This window comes from Gallinula chloropus (genome assembly GCF_964237585.1).
Source record: "Gallinula chloropus genome assembly, chromosome: 4".
NCBI classification, from domain to species: domain Eukaryota; kingdom Metazoa; phylum Chordata; class Aves; order Gruiformes; family Rallidae; genus Gallinula; species Gallinula chloropus.
The window spans coordinates 36,819,666-36,843,317 of record NC_140088.1 but is presented as its reverse complement, the minus strand read 5'-3'; positions in this window follow the sequence as shown (position 1 = coordinate 36,843,317).

Here is a 23,652-nt window from a genome sequence, read left to right as displayed (position 1 = left end):
AGGGAGCTGTTTCCCCAAAACAAGAAGAGATGAACCTCGTCCCACTGGACCAGCTCTGAACGTTGAAGGTTTCCCTTCGTGCCTGGCTGAGGAATCCAACCCCTCACCTCGCTAACTTCACCCTCAGAAAGGTTATCTTGCAATCAGAAATGTTGCGTTGCGTGACTTGGATCCATTGTTTATAGAATCGTCTAACTGACTTCATATGTATCTGGTCCAGGGAAACTGATGTTATTAAAACACAACACTGAGACATTGAGCTCCGATAGCAGTTCAACATGAACAAATAAAGCAAGAGTTTTCCCCAAAGTAAAGCAAAGCAAGGATCCCGGCCTTCGTGTGAACTGCAGGGATGAAAGGAGGATGTGATACCATCATCTGAACGTTGACCTTTTCACTGTTGTTTCTTTTTCCAGCTCCAAGCCCCAGTCCTGCGTCTCTCCCACTCCCTTTTATCCCCTCAATCCAACTCTACCAAACCCCTGGAGCAGGTAAGCTATGAGCTGAAAAGATTTTTCTCATGTTTTGACTCTATTTATTGCTTTTGCAGCCTGGTCAGAGAAGTGCCTGGATTGTTAGTTGTGACCTTTAACCCCAGTATCAACTTTGCTTGCGGAAAGTTCAACATCTATAGTTGAAATGGGCACATGGACTGAGAGGTAAAAACACGCACTGCTTGGCTGTATTTGTGAAGTGTTGACATCTCATCAGAAACATCTGACGATGTTTCTTTTCCATACACATTGCTCAATATTAACATCAGTGTTTCTGGAATGGAAACTCTGTTATGCCGGATCAATATAGAAGATTCTGATTGAAGTTCCTGACAGTCCTGCCTTTGGTTACAAAGGCCTCTAATATTAGGCATTGCAGATATCAGAGAAAACCTGCAGTAAATCCTTAAAATGCCGCGTGCTCTTGTTCTAGAGAAATAGTGCCCAGAGAGCTGAACTGGAAAATGGAGAAAGTTCCACAGAGAGGTGCCACAGCTGTCGAGTGAGAGCTTTTGGGTGGCTGAAGAACTGAGTTTCACAAGAATAATAAACTGACCTGTATCTAGGATCCTTATCCAGAGGGATATATATCCAGGGACCTATATCCAGAGCCCTTAGAAATGGAGGGGAAGGGAAATGCTTTAGGTATTTCAGACACTGCTGGAAAGCAGGAAATTTTGGGGTGCAGTACTTTTTTCTAATAGTGCACAGCAGCTGTTGATAATAGTCTATGCTTTGGCTGCACTGCAGAAGAAATCTCTACAGAAGCAATACGCACCAGCCCAGGTGAAATCTGGCCTGTGTATTTAGTAGTGCTAATACTCTCATTCCCATGAAAAATCCCACCGTAATGAGCACAGGTTTTGCATCAAAGCTAAGAGGAAAAGGAAAATTAAGCTCAAAGGGTTAGAATATGAATCCACATTTTCCATAGAGATACAGAGTTGGCAAGATGTTGTCTGGAGATCCAAGAACTGTGGGTTGAAATGAGGTCTGGGTAGTTCAGCCAAGTTTATTGTCAAGCTTGAGGGTAATCCTCATTTTATCACACAGGAGACTGCAGTCCTGAAATGTCCAGAGGTCTTTCTGCATCACCAAGGGGTTCTCTGAGCACAGAGTGACTACTTTGCAAATTTATTTGTGTTGTGGTGTGACAACTTTTAAAAGTTGCTGGCTGATGCACTTGTGAGAGAGAGTTGTCAAGACTGATATTGATGGAGTTGCAGATGGCTTGATGCTATTGCAATATTACTTGAGAAGTCCCACTATCCAATGGAGAGGTAAAAAACCAACCCAATGATTTTAGTAGAATAAAAGACATGCTGAGAAATCTGTAGGATGTGAAGAACCAGTACATCAAATCAGTATTTTTCTTGAACTCACTGCACAAAGTCTAACAACACCTTCATTAAGCAAACCTCCTTAGCTTCTTAAAATGTACTGCCCTGGTTAATTGTGTTCACAGAAACATGTATCTTGGTCTCTAGTCTTCCCTCAAATATTTGCCTAAGTGTTGTTGCACCAATGTACTACACCAATAAAGTAGTTAGGATAAATCTTGCCTCCCTTGCAGGAGAGAATTAGGAAACCCAAAGGATGCTGAATTAGTTGACCAGGTTAGTGGCATTGTGATACAGAGATTTCTTTGGGTGTTTACAAAATGTCAGTCCTTCAGCATACCATTACTACTTCTAATTATTTATGTTGGATTCCTTGTTTGTGTGTTGCTGCCTATACATTGACAGGATGCTGGGCTGGCAGACCTTTGGGCTGGGCCGCTCAGCCACTCTGCTAATTTTACTGCAAGTGCTTGGAAATTGCTGCATGAGAGGTGCTGGTTGTCCACTGCTGCAAGATGCCTCATCCAGTCCTGTGGCGATTTAGAGACTGAAAACAGTTAATCCAGCTCTCATTCACTCCCTGCAATTGACTGAGAAGCCTCTCAGGAAGAGTATATCTGTATTTACATCTGTACCTTATCTATATCTGTATCTCAGGTACACCACATAGCCAAGTACCCATGCCATATTTGAGTCATGAACACCCTGTCTGTAAGGTAAAACTTAGGGAACACAAAAGCACCATTTAAGTCCTATTTCAACCCTCTGAAACAGCCTATGGGCTGTCCATCTACTGATTTATCACCCTTCTTTCCTTGACCTGTGATTCTGCAGCTACAACAAAAGGATAAAGCATTCTTGAAGGTAAAATAATACAAGGACTTCCAGTCTTTGGCTTCACATGCTGGTGCCAGGGAAACAGTGGATCTGTAAAAGTCCTTGAAAAGGTGGCACTGGGAATGCTCCAGAGGTAAGGATTGCTTCTAACAAGGTTTTCTGGGCCTCTGAGGAGGGACGACAGGGCAGTAGCTATGGACAGGCTCTGACGTTCTGTCCTGAGGTGAGGAACCTCTCTAACATCTCTGCATGTTCATGTTCCACAGGAAAATCAAACACAGATTTGGTCAATCAAAATGTTTCACTTGGATATTCACTTTGGTTTTATATCAATTAACTGTGGGACAACCCCTACCTTTTCCTGCCAGAGATGCCAAAAGATGATAGAATGACTATTGTTTCTCCTCAAAGTTGTAATCTTCAGACCAGAAGAGTGTTTGAAATCAGCCCTTTCCTGTGTCTGAAATTCTTCTGGCAAAACTGGAGTTTTCCAAAGGGTGTATGTGTGAGTTTCTTCAGAAAATACTCCCTGAGCATTTCCCAAGGAAGGCAGCTCTTAGCCAAAGATGCCCAAAGGTGACTCTGCACCCAAATGGTCCTTGTTTGTCTTCACAAGTGCAGTCCATCTTCCCTTCGCAGAACCTGGCATCATGTGGAGCCCAACATGTCTCAAGCACTATTTGCCTTTGGCTCCATTGTCCCTGATACTGCCCTGGAGGCAAGCAGGGCAGGAGGGGGCAGGAAGGATGAGGAATATACAGGAGGAAGAAAGAGCCATTCCTTCGGCTCGTGGGGCAAAACAGTCCTCTCATAGCACCAGCTCTTGTGGCTTGCATGCCAGGCAGTAACAGGGACTGTCAGCAGCAGACAGACAGCTGCTCCCATCAGTGTTAGGCGCAGAGCTCTCCAGTGACTATATGTATTAAATGCCCTCTCCAGACTATTGCAACTGGGCAAAACAGTGGGTGGTGAAGCAAAACCAACATTTACAGTGTTTAAGTTATATAACAGAACTTCCAGCGTGGATCAGGGCTCTCCTCCTCACTTCCCCTTACCCTGCACATCTCTTTAAAATTGCTTTTGTCAGTCAAACATTGTTTTTTTTAATATTCATGCTTTTCCCTCTTTGACCTGGTTATCTTGGCACTCAAGGCACAGTTGCTTGCCAAGGTAACTAAGTTTAATCCATGGATCAACGTACCATTCCAATGCGTGAAACTTCAGAGGAAAAAAAATAGGTATGAGAGAAACTTACTGAATATGCATTTTTAAATACATACATTTGAAAATGCTGTTTCATTAAACAAAATGATCTCTCGGAAGAGTTTGTGAGAGGAAGGGTATTTTTTTGCCACCAGGTGAAAATGCTACAGAGGTATCTGGGGACCTGCTGCTATAGGCTCATAAAGATGTTGGTACCTTATTGGTCCAGCAGATAGACCTACATCAGTCCTGTCATCCATCCCAGTATCCATAGAGCTTTACCTGACTTATATCCCAGAAGTTATCCCTCCTGTAGAGGAGGCTGTACACTAAAGCTGGGCAGGCTCAGAATGCAACATCAGTGCATAACAGTGCCATTTAGCAGGACAAACTAAAAAACAGAGTCCCTGGCATTTTGGTTGTGGTCCTGAGGCATCATGTTATAAAGACCCAGTATGATACAAGCTGTAGTAGCATTATTTTGCCCTACTGGGCAAATAAAGGGAAGCTGAGCTGAATAACATACCTTGGACTAGCATCAGAGTTGGTCCTGAAGAGCTGCCTTGTCCCCAGACTGCCCCTCCTATTTTCAAAGTCACTAGGGGAGACCAAGGCAGGAAGTCACTCACTCCAGTGAGGAACTGCAAAGGACACCAGCATTTCACAGTTTTCCAAAATAATTGTTTTTCTACAAACGAGATCACTCTACTGGATAAAGGACAAATTTCTACTTCATTTAGGAGTGAGTCAACATAATCTGTATTAAGAAAATGCAAAGAGCAGGCTACAGAGAAACTCAGGAATGGACCAGATGGCAAATAAGCTTGACTGAGCTTTTTTCTGGTTTGCTTCACTCATTCAAAGGGCAGTCATAGATGTCCAATGCAAGGTGGAGGGTGCATCAGTCCATGGGCTGTCTTCCTGCCACTTAGTCCTGTTGAAAGGGTCCCAGGTAGCACCCGGGGGGATAAACCAACCATCAGCCTGCTTCATGCATCCTGAGAGGAAATGCTTCCAAATGCCTTACAACTCCCTAAACCTCTTGAGGCTGCAGGCAGCCAGAACTTCTTCTGACAGACCCTACTGCTTATCTGACCATCTCTGAGGAAGTAAAAGCTGTTCTCACTATGTTCCTTTCAGTTCAGTACTAAACGAGCTTACGCATGAAAAGGCAACTGTTTTCTGGCAAAGTGCAGGTTTGATTTCTTGGCTATAAGCTTGGAAAATAAGCTTTAAAAAAGAGAAAAAAAATGAAGTGAAATCAATCAAGTGCTGACTAGTAACCTTCCTCCTACCCATCCCTTTTCCTAGCTCTCAAGCAGGGTATGCCAGCTCTAGAAGCACAGGACTCATCTAGAAAACATTTATTACCTTTATGAACCTAACCTCCCTGAAGCTTTATTTATCCACACAAGCTAGAACACCATGTCAGTGTTTTATCCTAAACAGTACCTTCCTTTCAGTGATGGCTTCTAAAGTTAATTTTGGGGAAGCTGTTGACTTTGTCCCACCTATCCCCTCTGCAAGAAAAGCCTTCCCAGGCAGACCTTTTCAGGGCCATCTCCTCCTTTGCCCTTCAGCCAAGGTGAAACTCACTCATTTCTCAATCCCCTCACTCACTCATTTCTCAATCCCCTCATGTCTCCAAATGCTCTTCCTAATTCTTCTATCCAACAGGAACATAACTACCACAGAGCGGGACTGTGGTGATGATTTTCAGTTGGACACAGGGATTAAGCCTTTGCAGTAGCAAGGGTAGCAAAGCATAGCCACAGTCTGCCTGGGGAGGTTGCAGAACTTCTTCTGCTGCAGGTTTTATAGAAAAAGTTGGACAACTGGTTGCCAGGAATGCCAGAGAAATGGTCTGCCTTCCTCTGGCACAGGAGATTGGACTGGATAGCCCTTCAAAGCCTCCTCCAGGCTACCTTTACATGGCTTACACTTCCAGGCAGTCTCTTTTTTTGACACCCAATCTCACGTGACGGCAGTGAATCCAGGAGTGTTTTGCCTTAAGGCTGACAGAATGCATGTGATCACCCCTCCCCAGTGTTTATCTGTCAGAAGTATGTTACAATATTTCCCTGACACCAGTAAACCATCTATAGTAAGATGCAGCCATTATGCATCCACCTTACTAAACCCACAATCTCCAGGTCACCACTAGCTCTTTATAAAGACCCACATGACGTACTAGTCATGCAGATGGCAAAGCTGGCCTTTGAGTGTTTTTCAAAGCCACCACCATCTCTGCCTTTTCCCAAGTTTCAGGTCTAACCCTATCACATAAACTCCAGTCTAGAATGTTCTAAGTATATTCTCAGGAGACTGCGTTGCTCCCAAGGAATCTGTTGTATTTCAAACACCAGGATCAATAATTGCAGCAAATATACATGCGGCTCAATATAGATTTCCTGTCTTCTTACCCATTCATCTGCAAAACCACAAATAAACCAGCCAAAAAACCCTAAAGAGAGAAGTTCGTAAAAGTTATCCCAGTTTTCTGGGTTTAAAGGCATGGACAATTAAAAGAGTCCAGCTTGGGTTAGAAACTCCAAGTTCTTTGCATGCACTTATATATATATGAACATAGGTATAGGTATGCACATAAAATAAAGGCGTGCTGGGTGGAGGCACATGTATAAATGTAGGAAAGAGGAAGGGAAGAGGGAGAGTGTGTCTCGTGTGCGTGCATTTGAACATATGCATATTCATGCATGTTCACTCCAGAGAGAGCAAGTTAAAAAGAAAATACAGAAGTCAAGTTTACAAAGGTAAAAAAATTCACACCTTTGGGGAAACAAATGTGCTTGTAGGAGTAGAACATTAAATGCCATACACTCAGGCAGTCCATTGAGAAGGGAGCGTCATCAAGCAAGCGTGTTAGAAAAGGAACCCAACAGAAAAGCGATGCATAAGTGGAAAATAAATAAATTTAACCTAAGGCATTCCTGCTTCCAGACTCGTGTTAATAAAGCAGCTATTAGGTGGAGACACTGTGGTGATGCTTGAGTTGACATGGTTGTGGTTTGGGTCTTTTTTTTCATTTCTTGGGAGACATTAATTGGTGTTACTTGAAATGATTATGTGGGTTTTAAAACAGTAAGAAGCAGTAAATTTTAATGGCACGTCTGAATGCTGTTCCATTTAATTTCTATATGGAGCAATATTAAACCTCTAATAAATAACCTGCATCTAAAAGTCTCCCTCTCTTCCTCTCACACACAGAGACACAGACACAGACACAGACACACACGCTAGCTCCAACAAATATCTTTGATGTTTCTGTTACAGTCTGGGGGAGAGATGGCAGAAGGAAGGGCTCAGGTGGGGTATGGATCTGACAAGGACAACATTCTAGAGGGAAGAAGTATGCTTCCTCATTTTCCCCTTCCCTGTCTTTTTTTTTTTTTTTTTTTTTTTTTTGTTTTGTTTTGTTTGTTCTTTCTATAGGAAAATGTGGTTTAGGGAATATTGAATGAAAATCACACCCCTGCCACGGGCCAGCACAAATCTCATTTTATACTAATCCCTGCTCACATTTTAACAACTAAAAGCCAGGATAAGCAGTGCTTGAGTTATTGTCAACTTGGGGTGCAAAATCCAGACAGCACACATTGCAACATAAATAAATAAGGGATTTCACTTCAGGCAGACATGCAAGCTGAGAGATTTCCATTCCCTGTTGGGCCCAGGCATACCTAGATGACTTTGCTTTAATAAATAGCACAGAGGCAATGTGCACAAAGGCACAAAAGGCATCATCACGATACAGTCCCTTGTAACATCTTTCATATCTCTTCCCCAACTCCTATCTCTGACTAACTTCTTGAGGATAATCTTCCCTTGAAGCCGCTTCCTTGTGGTATTTCCTTCTTCATATGCTGGCAACCCATCTTTCTCCCTGTGTGCCCCAGCCAGCCCCTGAATAAGAGGGAGCTATCCCTTCCCCACACAGGCTTTAGAAGGAGCAGCAGACCATCCCCAGGCACTCCTCCTCCTGCATTACTTCTCCCCCTTGTTTGGTCTCAACTTCCCCTGTCAGCCCTGTCTCTGGTGTTTTCTGATGGGAAGCTGCTTGGAGCGAGGAGGAGGACAGTTCAGCTCTGTGTTAGGCACTGTGATGTTCTGTGTACTGTTTTGTAGACCTGCAAATTACTATTCTTTATGAACAGTGGCAGTCTGTCCACAAGAGATCTGGATATGGATTAAATCAACCTACTTCTTTAAACATAGTAAAAGGAGCTTGTGGACAGTACTCACCCCTCCAAACATTGTAATCAATCAACACAGGCTGTAAAACCATAGGAAGCGAAAGAGGAAAAAGGAATTGGAGGAAACATTTGTAGGACAGAAGCAAGGATGCTGCCTGCCTGGCCAGCTCAAGTGGGTGGCTATTTGAAAGCCGAAGGCTGTAAGTGGGAAATCCTAGATAAACATGAGGGTGTATTTATACCTTCCTCCAAGCCGGCTGACACAGGTGCTCACCAGACACGGGTTACCTGGGTGGCCTGAGCACAGGGCGGCACTGCTGCAGGGGAGGCAGACCGCCGTGGGGAGCTTCACCAGCACCATACGCCTCATGCACCCACCATCTGCAAGGTGCGTGTTTGAAACACGCTGCCAGTCCATGAGGCGTGAACTGCAAGAGACTGTTTGAACCTCAGTAGCTCATTTGGGGAAATAATTTACTCCTCCTTTTCTTTTTTTTTTCCTTTTTTTCCCCTCTTTTTTTCTTTTTTTTTTTTTTCCCCTAACAGTGATACTATTCCCCTACATTCACAGACTGATTCCTCACTTGGCCCTTCCAGATCTGTAAGGCTGTTGTTATTAATGCCATAAATCATGGCTAGTAATAAACAGCAGAGAAGCTCTGAGAAATGGGAGGTCAATTTCTCCACTGAGTTGGAAGCCCTAAAGTTTTGGGTCCTTCTCCTACCCTGGTGGCAGCTGCCTCCAGCTCCAGCTGTGCAGGGGCTTTGTGCATGTGGGAACATCTCCTAGCTCCCGTGCTTCCTCACCAGGCCTGGCTGTCACCAGGGAATGAAGCTGTCACTGCAGGAAAAGTCTTTGACTGTTCTTGCTGGCATCCTGGGGGTGCTCCACGCTTACCAGCCTCCCATCACACTACAGAGGGTCAGGCCTTTTTTTAGCTCTGCGTGTGTTCAGCACAGAGAAAAATGTTTCCACTTACTTTTCCCCTCCTCTCTTTGGAATATGAAGCACACACTTGTCATGCTTAAAGGAGTGGATTTATGGTTGACTCTGTCTCTTATCTCCCCACAGAGCTCACTGGAGCTGCTCTCCAGATGGGACAGTATTACAAGCTTCATCATATAAAGCCCAGTTCAGCCTACAGCCCAGATGTTCTTTGTTCACAGAAATATTCCTTCCCAACAGTAAGTAAAAGGGAGCTGGGGCTGGTATGCAGTCTTGCTCCTTCTGTTTGCATCGCTTGTTTATGGGTTACACACCCCAGCCCAGACATTACAGTCATTGCTCCAAAAGCCTCCAACCAAGCCTGACGCTAGGACTCTGGGCAATGCAATGCTGGGAGTGTGTGAGATGGCGGAAAGGATCCAGCAAGTCTCACATGGGTTCAGATACCTTTGCAGACCGTGCCTAATGTGAAGAGTGCCTTCTCCTTTCAAGCAGCATGTATCAGTTTCTCTTGACCCAAGGCCAAACTGAGGGTGCAAAACAAAGCTCACTTTCCCCAATTTTCAGAGGGGAAAATGTAGGATCTTGCCAATGGGAGGTTTTGGGGAGGAAAACCACAGCTCTCAAGCAAGTCCACTGACGGCAGCAGCATGAAAGCAATCCTGCTGGCAGGGGAGCATTAACCACCCATGCGTTTGCCATAGCATCTCCTGGATGTGCTCTGGACAGGGTTGGGGGCCACACTGATAAAACATCAGTTGCGCTCTGAGTGAAGTCTCCTGCTTGTGGAAGCGTTCCTACTGGTGACCCTCTGGCTGGACCTAGGGAGCTTGCTGCAGGGAATGTGGAGTGGTAGTGCTGCTTCCTGGGCAGGCTGGCAGGTTGCCAGGAGCCTGCAGGATGGCCTAGCTGGGCCACCTGCACTGTCCTGCTCAGATATGGCCACTGCATGGTAGCCAGTGGCAAGTAGGGCCAGGCTGCAGTGAGCCCAGCCTGGTGCTGGCATCCTTGGGGAGCACACCTTGCCTCATCATGCTGTACCCAGAGTGGACAGGCATGTCCTGTGGCAGTGAGATCAGCCCCCTTCAATAAAGCCTTCATATTTATGCAGCTTTCCCTGTGCCCTGAACTTTGCCTGTGTCTCTGGCAAAAGGGCAGCTACCCTAGGTCAGAGCACTGCCTCGAGCCAGTGCGGGGAATCGGCTTTCAATTTCAGCAGCGACTTTCCTTCCCTTTTTTCTCTTATCCCTCCAGCCATCACAGAATAATTCCCATCCCTATTAGCTTACCCCCCTCCCCCTTCCTTTCCCTTCCCCTTTGAAATCCTCCCGTCTGTCCCCAGGACGGGGCAGGGGGAGGCGAGGGGCGGCGGGAGAATTCCTCCAGATATTACACAAAAGCCTCATGTATCCCCAGTGTCAACCCCAGAGGGCGGCTGAGTAATTTAATTAAGGCGAAGGGGCTTTTGTTTTACTTGCTTTCTTTTTTGATTTTCTCAAGTTTAAGACAAGAAAGAAAAGAAAGAGGGAGAGAAATGTTAGCCCTCAGAGGAGGCGCAGCGATGCAAGTCTCTTCTCAGTCTCTTGCTGAGGAAAGGCCACGGGCCTGTCATCCAGAGCGCGCAGGGCTCCCCAGCCTTGGATGGCTCCCCTCCCACCACAATGATTTAAGCAACTGGCATATTCCAAGAACTAGCATGTATTCTTCTGCAGACAAACACATTAATGTTGTTCCCTTCCTCTACCCCACCCCGTTCTTTGTCCTCCTTGGTATCCATTCCTTTGTGCCTGTCTCACCCTCTCCTGCTGCTCTTTCCCACCTCTTCCTTCTCACATTTCCATCGCCTGTCCCATCTCTCCCTCTTTCCCTTCTCTCCCTTCTCCTGCACTCCTGATACACTCATGTCCTCCTGTCTCTCCTCTCAGCCGCTGTCTTCCTCCTCTCCTCTGCTCTTGATGAAGGGGGTGTTTAATTTTTTTTTGCCAATAACTTACTTCTTCATTCCTCTGCCTGATGTTTATTAATTGGAGATGTATCACAGCACTGATGTAGGCTGTCAATGGCGAAGCAGGCTCAAATGTGGGAGAAAGTGGTGCCTCTTTTCAAGCATCGTGACAGACAAAGCATCAGCCCACCCGCGTGCCAGCAGTGGCCTCCTAAGGGGGCTGGAAGCTGTGCCAGACTCAGCTTCTTCTCATCACATTGTAGCAGTAGGGCATGGGGACATTGTGTCAACCCCATGTGGTGGTGGAGCCTGCTGGCAAGCCCTGTCTGGCGCTCTGTGTCCCTGAGGCCACTTCTAGCACTGGGCCTCCAGCTTTGGCCCAAGTCCTCAGGGTGTTGGACGGTAGAGAGGGAGGCTTACAAGGGAATGATGCCCCAAGGAAGCCAAAATTAACCCCAGTGCTGATTTAATGTTCACCTCCTGGGCCACGGTGCTCCCAGGGCCAAAGCCTAGGTCCAGTGGCCCACCAGGAAACCCTCCTGCAGCCAAAGTGCATCCCTGTTTCTCTCATTGGTGTGCCTTGAGGGGAAGGCTGAAGGTCTGACAGGGCACAGTCCTGCTGGAGGACAAGTGTTCCTCTCTGCAGCTGGGAGGGATACGCTCTTCCACAAGGCTCTGGTTTCTGACACTGAATCCTGTTCCAGTTATGAGCTGAACAGTTTTTTTTACTCACAGGAACCCGCTATGCTGCAGACCAGGCCTAATGCTCTTACACGTGTGCCTCAGCTCAGGCACAGGGGTGAGCCCACAGGGCTCTGGGGTCACATCTTCTGACACCAGGGCCCGGTGCAGAGGTCTCACCATGGCCTCCCCGCCAGCACCTCTCGAGGGGATGCTTTCCCTCACTGAGACAGCAAAGACATTTTTGTTGCTATCCTGTGTCAGCAGAGGCATAGATCAGTCACACCCAGAGCCATGGTGGTTCTTTCAGTGGGTCATTGCAAAGCCCTCAGTTGGGTTTCGCTGGCCAGATGCCCCTCTCCTCTGCTCCCACAACATGGCAGCCCTCATGGTTCCTTGCTTCCCTGCTGCAGGGCTGTGACTACAAGGGAATTTCCAGCCTTTCCCACTCTCAACAGGGACTGCTATCCTGGCTTTCCCTCTTCGGCCATCCCAATGTGCACAGTTAAACCTTCACTGTCCTCAAAGCTTGGGGTGGGGGGAGGAGTTTATTTATCTTTCGGTTTGTAATCTCTCTGAACTGTTCACCCCCCTTCTTTGCCCTACTCCCCCCTCCCAAGGAACTGCGTGCGCACCCAGAGAGGGGTCCCCTCCGGCCCCTGCCCGCAGAGGTTAACACAACAAGACGGGGCTGCGATTAATCCCCCCTCGTGTCGCAGCTCCCCTGAGTCAGGCGTCTCTCCTGGCCTCCACAAGCTCTGCATCTGTGGCAGCCTTCCATTATTGAAGGGGACGTATAGACCAATTAGTTGTTATACAATAGCTCTGGATGGCCAGGCAATGGGACCAAGGGCACTTGCTTAAATTAATAGAGTCTGGAACTGATTTAACTCCAGGGAAAAAAAAGTAAAAGAAGCTAATTCAAGCTTTAATATCTCTTTGGTATCTCCTCAGACAAAACAGGACAGGTTTTTTACTGCCCATATTGAATGAAGTTGTATACATCAATACACACTGGTAAAAGCCCACATTCCTAAACAGAAAACTGTGACTTTGGAATGACAAAAAAGTGTATTTCTCCTTGTGTTTTGCCCATCTGTACAAAAAAAGGCTGTTGCTTTCAGAAAAAAAAAATGTGCTCAGCATAGGAGGCCCTTTACCATGAACGAGGAATTTATTAATATATGGAGAAAGCCCAGTAGCAGAAGATATAACAGAAGTTAGGTTCTGGGAAAGCAAAAGCTGAAAACCACATGAGCACACCTGCAGCCACTGAAATGTGTAGCCCAAAGAAGTTTGGGGCAGTCACACAGCCTAGGAAGGAGAGAGCCTCAGAGACCAAATCTCAGTTGCCAAAGGGGCAAGCTACCTGCCTGAGAAAGGAGTTCAGGGCCATGGGAAGCCAAAGGCCATGCTGGCCTGATGCCCTGGCTGAGGAAGGCCCCCACAGCTCTGCTGGGATGGCATCAGCTCCCTCCAGTTAAGGCTCGAGCCCTTGTTACAGCTCATGTCTCTCTGAAGCCATCTGCCTCTCCCCTGTGTATGTGCTGCAGACGCTGTGCTCCTTTAATCTATTAATGAGTTCTTCATATGAATCTTGACACAATTAGGAAATACAGACAAGAGAGAAGCTGGAATTTTCTTGAGTGGCTAATTTCCTATAAAAGAAACCAGGGCTGAAAGATGGCAGAGACACATTTCCTGCAGTACATGATGTTCATATAAAATGTGTTCTTGGCTCCTCTCACACATCGTTTATCCCGTCTATGAAGCAGGAGGCAGAGAAACGGCACATAAAGCTGTCCACACAAGCTGGCAGCACTGGAGGCCTTATATCCTGCTAGTTTGGCTCCTGCGGCTACCACGCTGCATGTCTGTAACCCTTGCTGTTCGCTGCTTGTGCACTACCCTCAGCCTTACAGAGGCTGTCTATACAGTGGTTAAGGCTGAGATCCAGGAGTCAGAGCTCCTCTGTAGTGGATCTATGGGCTGTGCGAAAAAACAAACCACTTAACTTTTGTATTGAGTAGAAATAGGATTAGTATTCATGCTGGGTTATTTCTTTAATTAACGGAGCCAGTCACAAATACTAGAACTGGTTTGCAAGTAATTTTGCAAATTAAAGCGCTGATTTTCTGTTATGATTCATGTCATATTGCTTACTTGTTGGGAAAGTTCAGATTAGGATGAGATACACAAAGAAACATGCAAGTCTCCAGCACTTCACGGATTTTAACAGCATATATGGAACACTGAAAAATTAGTAACAGAAGTTGCTTCATTTTTTGGCTAGTGATTTTCATCTTGCTACAAAGGGAAGCTGTCTGGCCAGGAGCAGGGGCTTTGCCCCCATCCTTGATCTGTATCACAGTGCAGGGGATGATAGTAAACATTATGCTTCCTACAGATAGAAAACTATTCCTTACTATTTGGAGAGAAGCCCTGCTGAGAAACTCTTACCGAATCAGCCATTGATCATGACATCATCCAAGAAGGGGTAAAACGCTAATTGTTGCATTTCACATATCACAAATGTTAAAAGAGCTGTTGGTGGGGAGTGCGAGAAGATCTGGAGGCTACTGACAGATTCATTGTTATGGAAGACTTTGGCAGGGCTATAAATTGACAGCATCAAAAGAAATCTAAACAAGAATTATATTATTCAAGTATGTGAATGATGGGAGGGAAGTTTGTCCTCAGTAACCCATGATTCCCTTAGACAAGTCTGCTTGGAGAAGTAGTTCATTAGGAGAATAAAACTAACCCATCTTCTGCTGCTTGCTCCTACCTCTCTCATCCCAAACCCACTTTGCCATTTAAAGGGGACACTTCTTTTGCTGACCACAAACTCTCGCCAAACCCTTGAGTGGAGCAGCAGGATGTAGCTCTCACATGGCCCTTTTTCACCTCAGTGGCTTGGTGCTTCTGACACAATGCAGAAGACAGATCACATCTTTTCTGGGTTCCCTCTCTATGTTGTCGCTGCAGCCCATAGGCATGTGCCCGAAAGCATGGATGCAGCTTTGTATGAAGTGAAGCCATAGGAAATATGTCAAGCCAAATAGTTACACTATGCTGCCTCTATTCAAATAGATCTGCTCCTCCGATGCTTGAGTCAGCCATTTATCTCTGACTGTTCCCGTTAATCACAAGGGTATGTTTGGTGGGCTGTGGGAGAGATGGGGGGCCAGGAGGGAGGCAGCTCAGCTTACTGGAGCGTGGGATGGAAACACTCGGCTCCCCAGTCTTACCACTACTGGTGCCACTGCTATACCACAGCCCTCAGACTGGTCTGGAGGATTAGGAGATTGGGGAGAAGGATTTGGGCAAAGCGATGTCTGTGGGAAAGTAGAGACCTGGCAGTCAAAGCCAGCACATGTACTGTAAAATGTCATCCTAGCTCTTCTCCCTCCCTCCTTCCACATACCGGCTTCACAGAGCACTTCACAAGGGGCTGGGACCAAGCCAAAGGAGCCAAATTAGAAAGAAAACAGGGCATCTGGCACCAGCTACCTCTGCTAGAGGTTCCTTTGTCCTTTGTCTCAGAAGAATAGCCATCACACATGCAGGAACCAAGCATGACACTGGACTGCATTTAAGAGTCTTAAGCATCTAATTTACTAGGCGTCATTGTTTTCTGCATGCAAGTAATATGCAGCAGTTTAGCCAGGCTCTCTCAGGGTGGTCACCCCACCAACTGAGGTACTGTAAGATGTTTTGCTACTGCCAGGTGAGAAGCACAGGTCAGACCCACGTGTACTCATTGCTGCACAACCTCCAGAAGGTCCCAGTCCCTCCTTCCAAATACCCCACTGGCTGCCCCACTCTGATTCCTTCACTCTGCGTATCTGCTTGTGAAAACAGGTTCTCCTACTGCAGACAGTGAATTTCCAAGTGTTCCTGTACTCTGGATCTCAAAGAACTTTGCGAATTTCAGAAGCTGAGCAACCTATCTTTGCAGGACCAGTTTTTCAAACAACTGGCAATCTGTAAACACACATATAAATCCCTGTATATAGCTCCTGAGATTAAGCACCTTGAGCAAACAGCTTCTCAAGCAAATGGGCAACAATGGCGGGGGAGGGGGAAATCCACAAAGACCCTAAAAAACAGAGAAGGGAAAATGACAAATGATTTTTCAAAATCCCTTCAAACCAGTGAAACTGGAAGGAAACAGTAACTTTACTAAAGTGCCTTGACTCCAGTGGTATTTTCATTCTGGTTTGCACACAAGCCTACTATTGATATTCCAGGTCAGAAGTCATATATTTCTCTTACTTTGTGGTGCTGAGCTCTCAGAATGAATTTGATATTAGAATTTAGCTTTTTCTCTTTTTTTTTGGCAAACAGTAAATTTGTTTAGACAGCTTTAGGAAAATGAAAGCACTGTCAAATACGAATCAAGTTTTGAGCACACACTTCAGTTCAAGAGCTGGAAGCTAAAATACTGATTTACATATAAGAAAATCTGAGTTTTTGAAATTACAGATTGCCTGAAGCAGAGGGAGACATCACCCAACTGCAGCCACCCACATCTGGAGATCACTTTTTGTGAAGGTCCCTCATGGAAGATCAGAGGAAAGAAACTCCTCTGACGGAGAGTCAGTACCTGATCAGGACCTGCAGCCATTGTACAGGGTGCAATAATTTCTCCAGCCACTCTCTAATAAAGGCCATGTGTGCACAGATTTTGTCTAATGTTGCTAAGACAGAAAACAAGGAGAAGCAGGATCTTCTAAAAAAAAGCACAAAGATAGACCATGGGGACAGTTAATATGTGATGTACAGTGTTGACTTCCATATGTAAGAGTAAGGATTGGGAAGAGGCTTCAGGCTAAAAAGTGGGTGGTTTCCAAGACTCTGATTTAGGAATAAATGACTTCATTTACGTCCTTGGACTATGCTTTTAAGGAGGTTAATTTAAATGCTAAGAAAGTGAGCCTAGCTCATGCGCAGGGGTTCTTGTGTGGGGAAGGGGGAAGCAGCTGTGCTGGAGTAGGTGGCAGAAGGAGCGCAGGCTCCCAGCTCAACCTTCATCCCTCCGACGCCCAACACAAAGAAGACAGGTTGATGGGGCAGTCTGATACAGAAACACTTTACCTTGTTCAATTCTGAAGTGACACTACCCTTCAGGAAATTAAACCTGGTGGCCTGTAGCAGGGTGCCAGGAGGACACTGAACACCAAGTGTTCAAAGGGAGTCTCCCACAAAATGCTCATGCCACAGATGTTGACTGTGGCTGGGCTGTGTTAGCAATTTCCAGCCTGGTTCTCTTTGTGGATTAGAAGCAGTGCTGCAGGAACAAAGCTGATTACTGCTAAGCATCTGGGAAAGTTCTGGCCATCTTTCCAGGGAGAGGAGTCCCACAGCTGAGATCCCAGCATGTTCATCTTCCAAGCAATCATTACCCCTGGTGCAAAGCCCTCTGCTGTGGCCTGTGGAAGCGCCACTGGCACAGGCCAAGCCCCAGCATCCCTGCGGAGATTTCACTCCAGCTGTGGGACCAGCCTGATAGCGGCCATGCTTTCTCATGCCGTGTTTACTGTCTCGGGTTCTGTGTGTTTTTCTTGGGCTTCCTTTGGTAAACCTTTGGCTTCAGCGTATTATTAGGGGAAAAAAGGCCTCAGTATTAAGTGATGATTATGCAATTTATTCTGACAACGACAAATGTGAAAAGGGGAAATTGACATTTGTGATTTTAGTTATGCGCTGACAACTATAATTAATCTTAATTCCTGCAAGAGGCAGATAAGTGAATGTGATGGGAAAACTTGCGTTTTCATTGCTGCTGCCTAGGGACAGCTACTTAATCATGGCAATAAAATGGCACAAGTTAAGTAATTAAAGAGGACAGAAATTTTAAACTCATTTAAATACAACTGGAAAAGACAGACATGAAAATGCAATGAAATTTAGATACATAAAGGCAAAAATTAACTATATAGAAAAATACCACTGTACAAGGGTAAAATTAGCAAGAAATGAGTTTATAAAAGAAAAATATTTCCGAAAAACATAATTAGGGACAATTGTAAACAGAAACAGGAAAGGGCTGAGTTTAGATCTAATACACAGTAAAAGGCAGAATAGCTATTTTTCACTTTACTGGTTAAAACATTTGTCTGAAAATTAATGAAGATTGATATTTTTACTTTGACTTTTGAGAATGAAGAATTGTTTTTTGATATGGCATTATTTTAAGATGAAAATGACTAGTGATTTTGACCAGCAAAGTACATTAAACATTTGAAAAGAAGAAGCCTAAGCCAGTTTTGAACCACATGAAGTAAAAGTTAACATTTTCTTGGTAAATCCTGGTGGGGAAAAAAAAACCAGCATATTTCAGTTCCGTTCATTACATATCAAATTATGAGGAGGTACCACAGCCTTTGGGCAGGACAGACTAGATGACTTCTTAAGGTCTTCTTTCCCTCTACTTTCTCCTGCGTCTATTTGAATGGAATAGGATACATAGTGTTCTCTTTCCCTCTTTCCACAGGGTGTTTTTTCAGGCTCGCTTATAGAATTTGCTGAGTGCAGGAAGAGTGCCTGCTTCACAAGTGCCACATGGACTGGGGAGTCTAGCTGTACCATAATGGAAATAAGAAGAGGAGAAAACCAACTGATGAGGAACATTTGAGTGGTGCTACCATCACCCTGCAAGTATGCTCAAGGCCATGGGCTCTTCCACCCATGTGGATCTACCTAACATTTTTGGGTACAGGTATAGGTTGTCCTGAGAGAATGAGATAACTTCTCCCGCCAACCGGGTATACCTAATTTTGAGAAATTTATTTTGCTGCAAGTTAGAGTGAGACTGTAATATTCCCAGCAGGTCCTGTTTGGGTTTATCCCTGTTCTCAGCCTGCAGTTCCTGCAGCTGGTGGAGAGAAACTCTGGGGGCCGGTGGTTTTGGATATGTCTCTCACAGAATGCGCAGTGCTGTAGGGAGCACTGCTGGCTCAGAGGGGAGCCCAAGGTTGGCCTCATGCTTTCTCCAGATTTAAAATTTACAAGATTTCCCTGTCCCATTTTTAAAACAAGTAAAACCACACACATACGTGCATAGACTCTGCAACCTGTTTGGCTTCTAAACGTCTAATATCAACTCTGTCTGACAACTAAGGCACACAAAAATGCTGAGGTTGTTTGAAGTCAGCTTGAAACTGTAGACCACGGTCTGAAACTCTGCCATTCCCATCACACTTTGTAAATGCATTACACGTCTTGTTTTTTGCAATAGCTCTTTCCTCTCTCATCAACTGCAGAGGAAAAACAACATTGCCTTCCACGAACATGGGCTGACCCTGATGGCTACCTCACCTGTAAGGCACTTGCCCTGTTCCAGTTATTGATATGTCCTGATACCTCTCCTAGAAAATATGACCATCCATGGTGCTGTGAAGAGTATGAGGGTGAGCTATGACACATCTGAGGTGGAGCTGAACAAGTTGTTCAAATAAAAATTATCCTGTTGGTGGGTTTCACCCACTTTTTGCTTGGGTAGGGGCAAATTTACTGGGGAGACGAAGGGAGATGGGGAAGGAAACTAGGGAAGTTTCAGCTTACAACTACCCTGACTTATTTCCATTCCCTCTTCCAGACTGCTGTCAAGCATTCCCAGTACAACAACATCAAGGTTTCTTTGTGGGCCAAAAAGCCATGTGCTAGAGACAGTCTGCTGATCAGCTACAGGCACATGGCTCCTGTCACCACACAATGTTGTGTGCAGCCTGCAGCTGGCCAGATCACAAGCTTCACTGGTCCATCACGTACAGTCACACACAGACTTCTTCAGCAAATATGGCCCAGACTAATGATACACTAATGATATTACAGTTCTTTTGGTGGGTTTTATTAAGAGAAAACTTCTACCTTTTAGCCAAAATATAACTTTTTTTCTGAGCCAACTCACTTAAATAAATGTTCAGACAAGTATTCATATGCAGTATCCTGATGAAAGTTTTTTCTACACTCAGCATTTTTCTTTACTTTCCACTGCCGAACACAATTTCTCATCCGAAATCATCTTCAGCTGATAAATTCTGTGTAAAAACTGAGGTTTCCAAATCTTTAATTTACAGTCAGACTGTGGAAAGCCCGATGACAGAAAGTTTAAGGTCAAATGAAGCTTGCTTTCTTTCTTTCTTTCTTTCTTTTTTTTTTAAAGTTCTAAATAAATATATAATTAGCATTTGGATATATTTAGGATAAGCAAGTCTGATGCTCCATGGCATAAAGCCAACCATGTGAAAGTCAGGAAGAAACTTCCACCACAGATCATTTCTGTATGTTACTGCACAACTAGACAGGTGCTTTGTGTGATGTTTAAGCTTCCTTTGGAAGGAAAAGGTAGTGGTTGTTGCTGAATCTGCTAATGAACACCAGCAGTCTAATCTGGCATTTCATTCATTCCTTCTCTCTTACAACTGTCTGCTAAGAAAGGCCAGTGAAAGAACTGCTGTGTTTTTTCTTGGGAGTTTCTCTATGTAAGGTAAAAGACATAAAAAAGAAGTCAATAAGAAACAGAATCCCTCTCCCCTTGCATCCATCCCCTGTTTCACGTGTGTCACCGTTAATGAAAATGAAGGCCATGTGTTAGTCCATTCAAAGAGATGGGAATGGTCATCTCAGAGCAGCAAAGTAAACTTTACAGCTGTTCTTAAAGAAAACTAATTTCAAAAAGGTCACCTATTCCATCCTGCAAGTCAGCCTGGTGGATAAATTAGAGTACAAGAAGAGATTGAAGTGTTTTGATCAAAAGCTCTGGTCTCTGTGACGTGGCTGGAAGTAAGGCTGCCAGTGCTACAATGCACCTCCTTGTGTAGATTGACAAGGATATTTTTGCAGAGGTTGAGCTGACAGCCTGGAGATCGCAGGATCCCATCTGAGCCATGACACAAAAGGCCTTCCCTGTGTCATTCTACCTCCATTGCAAGACAAATCTTCACCGGGAAGAATTTTAAAATGGCAACAGAGATAATTGCATAGCAGCACTGACATTCAATGAGGTGCTTCAACAACAGGTACCAGAGCCACAGCTTGATTGAGAAATCTGATGTTTTGAGACAGATTCAGTTACAGATACAGTGTGAAGTGTTACATCATAGTTAACCAGATTCATTGGTTCATTTAGAACTACTAAACTTCCTTGCCAGTTATATGCTCACAAGAAGACACATAAGCTTATGCTAACGTGACTGTTACAGTGTCTCAGCAACCAGTTGAAGGAGAGAGACTGTATAGAGAGGGAAGGAAAGTCCTTCCTGTATCTCAGCAAATAACTACAAGATGGATCATCATGCCCAACCCCTTAGGACTGATGGGCTGTCAGACAATTTGCCTTTTCCACAGTGAGAACCACTGAGTAGACAAAGAGAAACCATGTCACTGACTTTGTAAATAGGTGTGAATTCATTGACGTGAATTGATTTTAGCAGTCTTACACTGTGGCTAGACCTGGCTTATGTCTTAAAGGGAAGGGCTGCAATAGGTATGAAGAAAAGTTATTGACAGGAACATTTTCCATGTGAATCAAAGCCTGTTTTGTTTTTTGCCAGGACTGACAGCCTCCATTTCTTCTGCAACAGCCATGCATAAGGATGGCATTAGAAGACAGCATTTAAGTCTATTGAAGCAGCTCATGATTCCACCAGTGGATCCAGGAGAAAAATTAAAAACTCCAAAGCTTGAGTTAGGACTTGACAGGTAACTGAAAACAGAACCACTTCTCACTGCAGCACAATCTTAAATAACTGTTCATATTGCCAAAAATAAAATAGAAAAATCCACCCATGAATCCAACCACGAGACTTTGGAGCAATTTCTAGTCTGTACAAAGAGCATGGTAGGTGCATTAACTGTAAATGAGAACATTACTGTTTTATTCCAGGCTGTGCCATGTACACCAACAGGCCTTGGGATGATCCGATAAGGCATTGGTAAGATAGAGGTAATGATGCTCATCCACCTGGTAGGGGACAGAGCCTGAAATTCTGAGCAGTGACATTAAGGAGCTGTGTGTAGAGACTTCATAAGACTGGTTTAGAAATCATGTCTTCAAGTGAAGGTAACCCTTCCTACCCAAACAAAAGAGTAACTCTCCTCTCAAAGAAAAAAAAAAAACCTAGAAAAATTAATGTTTAAAGAACTAGTTGGGATTCCCTGGTAATGACTTTTGTTTAGGATATAAAAAACTTGTGATATTTGGCAATGCTGCCTTGCAAAGGTTCGAGTGTTCTTTGACAACTGGAGACTTTATCTGGTCCAATACATTTCTTGATCTCAGAAAACATTACTTTCTCAGCCTAAGTTTTATTTCAGAAGCAGCTTCTTTAGGGAAAGGCTGGCTGTCAGCCCTGGGCATGGCGTATCCTCACTGAGGAACAGACGTTTGGATCTGCAATTTCAGCAGGCCTTGGAGAAAACACTCCAAGCTAAATGGGTTAAATGTTTCCATCAACATACATAGCACAGACACATGTAGTTAAAAGACAGTTTGAGCTGATTCAGAGGCCGCGTATATTTCCAAATAAATTGAATTTGCTAAGACTGACTCCTAAATGGAGTCTAGTGTCAGTAAGCCCTCTAATGGAAAACTTGCAGTCTTTGTATTTTCCGTGCTGAGTAAGTACCAAACCAGATGGCACTGGCTCTGGGATGCAACAACCAAGCCTCCTTTCCCTGTAGGGACAAATGTGCTGATGTGACATAATGCTCACAGGCGTTATTCAGCGTTACAGACGCTAATAATAGACTTTCATCTACAGGAATCTCTCACCCAAAGGTTTTAACACAAATAAACTCCAAACATAATTTACATTAAACAGCCAATATGTCCGGCTGAATCACATAGCAGGAAAAAGGTCTGGAAGAAAACTTGTCATACTGTGATCACCCATCTGCAGTGCTTAGCGGCAACATTGAGAGTAAGGAAGATGCAACAGCTTCATCTCCTGTTCCCTCTGCTCATGGCAGGAGGATATTCTCCAGGAAGGGGGTACTTAGGCAGCAAGGAGCATGGAACAAGCAGGCTCTTTGCTTTGTGGGCAATCCCTTGGCTTGTTACTCATCCCCTCTAAGATCTATGCTGGCCTTAAGTACTTATCAGGATTGGGCACAGTCCCAGCCCCATAAAATGTCTGGGAAGCATGCTCTTCAAAGGAGACCTAGCAATCCCCAAGCCTTGGCCTTTGGGTTTCCCTCTAGAGGTGACATCTCTCTGGCACATTTCAAGCAGAGCCGACCTTCATCTCAGGCCAGGAGGTTTCCTGCTTTCTTACAGAGGTCTGTGGTGGGCCTGTAACTATAGGCATTGGTGCTGCCCACTGTGAGCCACAGCTGAGATTTGTTACCATGTAGTTGTACAGAAACGCTTCTTATCCACAGACCCAGCCACGGCTCCTTACTGGTGGCAGTAAGGACTCAGCCTGAGAAAGAGAAGGTCTTAATGATGAGAAGAGGTACCGGTTGTTGTACAAACCAGTTAAATCACCTCTTAGATGACTAGGTCAGCTCTCAATACTCATACAGGGCTAATGGCTGTCTTGGAGAGGATACGAATAGGTGTATCAGAACTACTAATGACCCCTGCCTATTCCAGATGGGTGAGTTTGCAAGTAGTTTGCTGGCATAAACCCAGAGACACATAAAGCATCGTCTTCAGTCTTTACTGGAGGAAATGAATTACAAAGACGATATTAAAGCAATGTGTCTGCACTCATTTTGCATCAGGAAGATGGAAGGAGATCATTTCAATCCTCCCACCCCCCTGTCATCAAGTGTCCTAACACCAGGGAAATCCCTTTCACATCAGGTCATGCAGATTGCCTTTCAGCGGCTGTTTCCCACAGCCAACAAGGAGAGTGGGGTTGGTCAGGTAGCAGCTGGAAGCCAGGGCAGGCAGCAGGTGCCGAACACTTGTGGAGCCCTGGAGTTGCCCATCCCATGGACCAGGCAGGCAGCAGTGAGGAGAGGGCTTTTCTCAGCACATGCT